Raw genomic sequence first — 7,776 nt, 5'->3', positions numbered from 1 at the left:
AGGTCACGGATCTGGAATAGGACTTCTTGGGTTTGAACTCTAAATTCTTTACTTACTTGTTTGTCACGTGATTTTGAACAAGTAACTTAGTTTTTCGGTACTTTGTTGTTTTTGTTTTTTAGTCTGCATAGTGGGCTTAATAATGGCACTTTTAGTTTAGTTCAGAGCCTGGTGCATAAACAGTATTATTTTGTTGGTGATTTTTAATTTTCAGGATAAAACTGTCAAAACTGGTCTGCCATGAACTGAAACATAATTATACTTAATTGCCCAATTTCCATGTCTCAGGGCCCTTTGTTATCGGGTTCCTCTTTTCCAGAGAAATCTGTCCTTTACTCCAGTATTGTACTTGGACACTGGGCAATAAGAAGAAATGGTATACGTATAAAACGAACCTGAAAAAGAAGTTGATGATTTAAATAAATGAGCATTGTTTCTTATAAAACCCAGGAAAGATAAAGAGCCCCACTCAGTTCATTAACCAGTTACTAAATGGTGTTTGTGTTATCCCCATGAATACTAAATGAATTCATTATGATATGTGCTATTACAGTGAATAGCAAATGAATTCATAACGATGGGCTCCATAAAAATATTCCTAATGGGGAAGTTATGCATTATCAAACTGGTTTCTAGAGTAACTGAGGCTTACATTTAAATGGGGGACATAAATAATACCAGGCACAACATTGGTTAGTTGGAGTTATTTGAGTAGGTTCTACAGAACCGAAAACACAGTTCATGTCTTGGTGATGTGTCCATAGCCTCACATGACTCTCAGTTTTTGGTTTCTGTCCTTTATTACTGGTGGCTGATGCCTAATATTGTCTTGGATTCAAAGAGAAGGATGCGATTATATGCAGCTGGTCAACAGTAAACCTAAGTTTTGTGATGACACAGATCAGGTGAGAAAGTCTTGCAGGGTTTTCAACCTTTCCTGCCCAGAGGCTATATGAAGGAGTGGCTGCCACACTTGACCAATCTGCAGCTCAGTTGCTGGCCATAAACTCCAGTGAACCCCCTCATCTGCCCACTTTTTCTCAGCAGAAGAATAAAATAAATTTTAGAATTAATGGCATGAATGGTGTACCCTTGAAGTAATATTTGAATTTTATTGACCATCGTAAATAGATTATGAAGTCATAGCAGCAACAAAAGCACAGATGGTGTCTTATTATAAACCTGCAAACTACGAGCGATGAGCCTGAAGACCACTCAGAGGGCACTTGTGGGCCATCAGTGGTCTAGAAATCACACTACGATAGCCTCTCATCTAAAGGTATAATTAATTTCTTAGGAAAAAAATGACACAGCTTCTTGGTTCATAATAAAATTAAAATACTTCCAGGGCTTAATTTTCAAGAACCAGCAGTTTTACATGTCACCCTAATTTATGATTACATTTGAGCTTATGAGAGTAAAAATTTAGCAAGAAGTGTAAAAAGTAGAAGAAATGGAAAGTAGAACTTTTCTAATGTAAGCAGTTTAACAATTCAATTAAGTAACATTACTTGCAGCCTACAGTGTGCAAAGCATTGTGTGAGGTGCATAAATAAGACATTGTTGGTCTTCAAGAAAGTTTCCATATAGTCCATCATGTACACATTTTGGGGCACGGAGATAAACATTTTAATCTAATGCTAGCACAGAGTACTGTACGAGGAGCACTCCCAGCTCCAAGAGTTCCCCTCCATATTATAAGGAAATTCTTAAAAATAACTGGATTTTCTAGTGCCTGGGCCCCCTGTCCCTGCAAGGGAGAGGAAATGGAGTGAGCACAGCAAGTGTGTTCTCACTCAGAAATCGATCCAATTCTGAGCACAGCTCTTGTAATCCACCAGCTCCTCAGGTTGAGGAGCCAATCTCCTTCTCTTCACTCTCCACAGAATCACTGCCTTGGATGTTTCTGCCAACTTGGATGCAGATGTCCCCATGGATGGTCCCAGGCTTGGAGTCTTCAGGGGTGGTCTCCCTGAAGCTCGCTGGACCTGTCTTCACCACTCCCAGAGCATGGCAACCACAGGTCCTGATTGCACGTACTTCACCAGGCTGGCAAAGAGTGGATGGTCTTTCAGATCAATGTATTGTTCCTTGAGAAGGTCTTGAATTAATTTCAGAAGTCTGAATTAATTTCATAGCAATGAGGCGGGATCCCTTTTGCTCAAAACACTTGATGACCTCTCTCCCATGAGGCTGCGCCGGACCCCATCAGGCTTGATGGCAATGAAGGTGTGTTCACTGTTGGCTATGGTGCTGGGGATAGAAAGCCCTCCATCTGCTTGGGTTGCAACTCCATCTGGGGCCACCCCATCAGGTACATATTGAAGCATGATACAAGTTAGACTAGGATAAGACTTAGAACCAACACACATTCATTATGGAACATGAATAGTAGCAAAATGACAGCAAACATTTCTATAGAACTTGCTAGGTGCCACGAACTTTTCTAAGCACTTCACATAAATTAACCCATTAGACCTTGTAACAAGCCTGTGATGTAGGCACTATTGTTATCCCCAATTTAAATGTGAGGAAACTGAGCCACAGATGGTTAAGTAACTCAGAGATACCTAATTGACCAAGACCTTTTCTTGCTTTCCTTCCATGATAGAGGGTTGTTGCTGAGAAGCAACTGCCCCCTGTGGAGAATTTAGAGGTCGTAGTAGAGCATGGAGCCACAAGATGGAACATGGATTCCTGATACCATGAGAAAGATCAAACTTTACAAAAAAAGAGGGAAGTGTCAAATGCAGAGAGATATAAAATAGAACAATTGGTGAGAAAAACACAAAAAGATACTTTATAATTAGAACACCAATGGTATTTTTAAGTAAGTGGTTCGTTGAAGCAGTAACACATGGAAGTGTTTTCCAAATTATACCCAATTAAAGAAAGAATAGGACACCAAAAGCCTGCTCTGCTCCTCTGAGGAGTTTGGCATTGATGGCCTGGTGAGTGAGGGTAAGATTAATTGTAGGGTATATTTTAAAAGGAGAGCATGACAAAATAAGCATGGAGTAAGGTGAAGACTGATTGTTGGAGAGGAAGAGTCAATGGAGACAGACTGAAGATGCAATCACCTTTATATGATATACTTTGTACACTGTTAGCAGCATAGGAGATTGGTCAAAAATGCAGCTTTTTTGTTAGCTATAGTGATTGGACACCACTGTGTGAGGAAACATGGCCTCATAGTGATCTCCACTCTCTACTTTTTATTTAATTTTCTTGTAATTAATTAGTTTTTATTTATTTCATTCAATTTATTTATTTAATTCTTTAAGTATCTTCGCTCTTCATTGAAAGTCCAGGGGAAAATGCCAAGAATTTCATCAGGAGACTCTGAAGTGACATTGAAATAGGCCAAACATTGAAAAATTTAAAAACTTTCTCTTGGCCTCCCTGAAGGGACTCTCTGGGTTCACTTCCTTCTGTGTCCTGGTCGTGAGTTCGTTTCCTTCCCTCTTTGGCTCACAATCACAAATGAAGTAGATCCATTGGTTAATGAAGAGCTTGAGCTAATTGTTCAATCTTTGACCCATTTCAATATCACTTCAGGGTCTCCCGATGAAATTTTTGGCAATCTTTTAGGCTCTGTGCCTTCAGTGTAGAAGGCACACACACACACATGCACACGCACACACACTCCTCCAGTCAATATAATACACAAAAGTCACAGTTTTGAGCAATTTCCCTTATTACCTATATATATAATATATATTATGGTTCAAGTAACTTTGGTTATCTCAACATTATTAAAACAATGGCATTAGTGCTTGACTTGCTTGTTATTGGCACAGTACACTTTCAGAAATGAGAGTACTTCTCACATAGCACCAGCAAAATGTTAAATGAATTAGATGTAATTAAACATGAGTTTCAACCCACATCATCTCATTCATGTGAAACAGGTATTATTATGCTGTTTTACAGTTGAAGAAACATGTTAAGTGACTTACCTAAGGTCACATGGCATGGAGAGGAAAACAAGGTCTTTAATGGACTCCAGATGCCTGACTAGGGCTTCCCCCTGCCTTATATTTGTTTCATTTGTACTTGAAAATTTGAAAGTAGAAGGCAAGTATAAACTTAAACTCCACAATGCTATACAAAAATAATGTTTTTCAGGGGCGTCTGGGTGGCTCAGTCTGTTAAGCATCTGACTTTGGCTCAGGTCATGATCTCACAGCTCGTGAGTTCGAGCCCTGCATCAGGCTCTGTGCTGACAGCTCAGAGCCTGGAGCCTGCTTTGTATTCTGTATCTCCCTCTCTCTCTACCCCTCCTTGGCTCACTCTCTGTCTTTCTCTGTCTCTCAAAAGTAAATAAATGTTTAAAAAATTTTTAAATAAAAAAAAATAACGTTTTTTAGTGTAATGACTCCTAAAAAACTGTTCACAATCTTGTAATGTGGCTTATGCCTCAGCAGAGATAGCTCTTGGCACTTTGAAGGCGGGACCATTTTATACAGCCTAAAAATGCCCTGAAATAAGGTTACTTAGTAGCAACTTTATTGATAACTTCTTGAATATAAAATACAAACAGAGTCTAAATGGGAAGGAATAATTTTGTGGGGGGAGAATGGTATTATTAGCATCCTTAGAGTCAACATGTACTTAGCATGAAAAAGCAATGTTCCTGAAGAAAAACAATGTGGATTTATTGATATTGGTCTCTAGAACCCACTGGAGGTAATTGATAATCAATTGCTTAACTGTCCTCAATATCTTTTCTATATCTACCATAACAACCATAATAATAGCACAAATGAAATAATGCAATCATGTATTCCTTCAAGCAACTGTTTTTAAGTAATTATTTGGTGCCAGGTCCTGGGATTAGCATTTTGGATACAAAGGTGAGTGGAGTGCTTAATCTATTCCCTTGGGGCTCTTGTTCTCTAGTGTGTGTATTTTGGGTACTTATTTATATGTACATATGTATGTGGTATAATACACAGGAACTTTAAAATGCATTGTAAAAGAAATCATATTAAAGATAACCTGGCATCATGCTCCAAACTAACAGTTGTCCCACATGACTCCAATACTAAACTTTTCCAGGGTGGGGCGTCTGGGTGGCACAGTCGGTTAAGCATCAGACTTTGGCTCCAGAGCCTGGAGCCTGCTTTGGACTATGTGTCTCCCTCTCTCTCTACCCCTCCCCGACTCGTGTTCTGTTTTTTTTTTTCTCTCTCTCAAAAATAAATAAACATTAAAAAAAAATTAAACTTTTCTAGGGAAGAAGCAGCCTTATGTAGCACTTTTCTTACCACCCTTCCACCTCTCTTCTCCACCAGCTGGTTCAATGCCTTGGGCCTAGTGAGTGGCCAAAAATTACTAATTCAATGATTTCTTGGTTGGCTTATGGTGATCTTTATTTTTGAAGATACATATTTAGCATTTTTCTGGATGGCAATAACGATTTTTAATGATTGGTTAGCTTTTTTCTTTCTTCAAACATTGATGAATGCAACTAGATGTCCTGGGTAGTTTGTGGATAGTTGTCATTGAGTTCAATTTACATCTAAACAAGGTCTTGATTCTCCAGGATTGCTAAAGATGATTTGGTGTGCTGTCAAAATTTTAAATCCACAGGGTGCTTTACGTTTGCCCATCCAAAGAAGGAGAAAAAGCTTGAAGAACCCCAAACTTGCTTGGGCCTCGATGACAAATCACTCAGTCACTTGTCTTACCTCTCTAGGAAGCTCTGGCTGAAAAACAAATCAAGCATATCTAACGCTGATAAAGCTTCAAATGCAAAACAAAGCCCAGAACCTGATAAATCCCTTTGCTTAAAAACAAAACCGAAGGAAGTTAAGTGACTTTAAGAGAAAAGCTTTTGTTTAGCAGCCACGGATATGCTGTGTAGTCTTTTGGGAGATTGGGGATGAGAATTTAGCTTGCATAAATGATCCTACTGTTTTAATGAATGATTATGAAATGACCAGAAAAAAGCATATTGTTGTTTCATTTCGATCAGGGATTAAGGTAATACAGTGGAACAAGTTTGATAATTAAACAGCTCCAAGAAAACTGATGTTTACTTAAAGAAATTTAAAACTAAGCCATTCTTTGCATCATATAATCCAGGAAACAACATTTTTTGTTTGTTTATTGTCATGAAAGCCACTTTGTTCTTAATCAGCTAGGGCTCACTCTTTCCTGAGAGGTTGAAATTACGTGCCCCAAAGTTGATGATGTCCATTGCAATGCAATAAAATTGTCTTGAAGAGGTTAAGGTCCTTTCATAAGTAATTAGATTTGAATTAGCTCTCCTTTGGAGGATACTCTATGGTAAATTTCACCATATTTGGTGTTCGTGTGTGTGTGTGTGTGTGTGTGTGTGTCCGTCCTTCCTGAAATATTTAGTGCTGTGGACCCCTCCTTACTTTTTTAAATACTGTCTACTTACTGTTGGATGCCATGATAGCTACCTCTCTGGATATTTTCCCCATCCTTTTACTTCTTAGTCTCATTTCTGGGGGGTTTTCTCCTTCACCCCATCCTTTTAAAATGAATCCTTCTCAGCTTTCTGCCCAGGTTCCTTCTGTATCACGCTCCACCTGCTTCTTGAGTGATCTGGGTAATGACTCCAGATCTTCTGTTCAAATCCTTCTCTTAAGCTCTCTTTAACCGCCTTTATGGACTTCTCTACTTTGCTATTTCCCAGACACCTAAATTTCAGTGTGTTAAAAACTAAAGTTGTTATTTCCTCTTCACACTTGTCTCCTTTTCTTTGTTCACTATTATTGTTAAATACTAGCTTCCCAAATATCATCGGCCTAGCACAACCTGTTGAGATAAAATTTAGTTTATTATGTTAAATTAATTGAACAAGAAGGTCATTAGACTGAAGTGGCTTTAATGACTTAGTAACCTATGTAAGCAAACCAGAAACTTGAACTTGTAAGTGCCTCAAGGTCAAGAAATCAAGGCGTAAGGACAACCAGTCACAAACAGCCAACTAGGCTTTCCCAAATAATGCAAGGACTTAAGGTGTAGCCTATCACATTATTTCCTTGCTTTGTTTCTACCCCTTCTCTATAAAGTCTTGCCCCTAGCTCCTGTTGGTGGAGTATTTCTAGTCACTAATCACTTCTGGTTTGATCACCATCTGATTTGAATCGATTTTTGCTCAAATAAACTTAAAAATTTTAATATGATTCCATTTATCTTTATTACTTCTTTACTAGGGTAAGAGAGAACATACCTTCTCAGTAGAACTTTGATAGTGTTCAGGGACGGACACAGGGACGGAAAGCCAGGTTTGAATTTATTTAGAGTTGAAACTTTTGTTTAAGATGTGTTTCAATGTGGGGACTTGATAGGATTAAGTAAGGATCCCCATGCAACCATTCAGGATTGGCGGAAATAGCAAGGTGAGAATTTTTTGAAGGAAGGAATTGAAAGACTCTTAAGGCACAAACTACTGATGCTTTCTAAGGAAAATTTGGTATGTGTTTCCAGAAGTTTCTATAATGAAAAATCAAGCTATTTGCCTGAGGTAGAGTCTTCAGGAAGGGTAAAGTTTTACTAATGAAGAAAATAGAAGAGTAAGTCAACAATAAATTACACGTGTGTGCAAGGAATGGGTAGTTTCCATCCTCAGTATGCAATCTGTGTACAGAGGTGGGTGGGCTGGTTCTCATTATACACAAACCTGTTTTGGACAACTGGGCAGCTGATGGCAATGAGAACATACAGCTGCTTCACATATTCATATAGATCTCTCTCACACTTTCTCTGAAAAATCTATTCACAAATGATCATTGCTAA

General features: G+C 38.5%; 1 pseudogene; it reads right to left on the bottom strand.

The window, feature by feature from the left end:
* Positions 1-1,727: 1,727 nt before the first annotated feature.
* On the bottom strand, positions 1,728-2,330 carry LOC124514301 (nucleoside diphosphate kinase A-like; annotated as a pseudogene).
* Between the last annotated feature and the right edge of the window lie 5,446 nt (positions 2,331-7,776).

Source organism: Lynx rufus, unplaced genomic scaffold, assembly GCF_022079265.1.
Source record: "Lynx rufus isolate CCGP_SWC_20201006 ecotype Redwood Valley unplaced genomic scaffold, mLynRuf1.p SCAF_2, whole genome shotgun sequence".
NCBI classification, from domain to species: Eukaryota; Metazoa; Chordata; class Mammalia; order Carnivora; family Felidae; genus Lynx; species Lynx rufus.
Note: the sequence above shows the minus strand (reverse complement) of the source record. Positions and strands in the feature narration are given on the sequence as shown.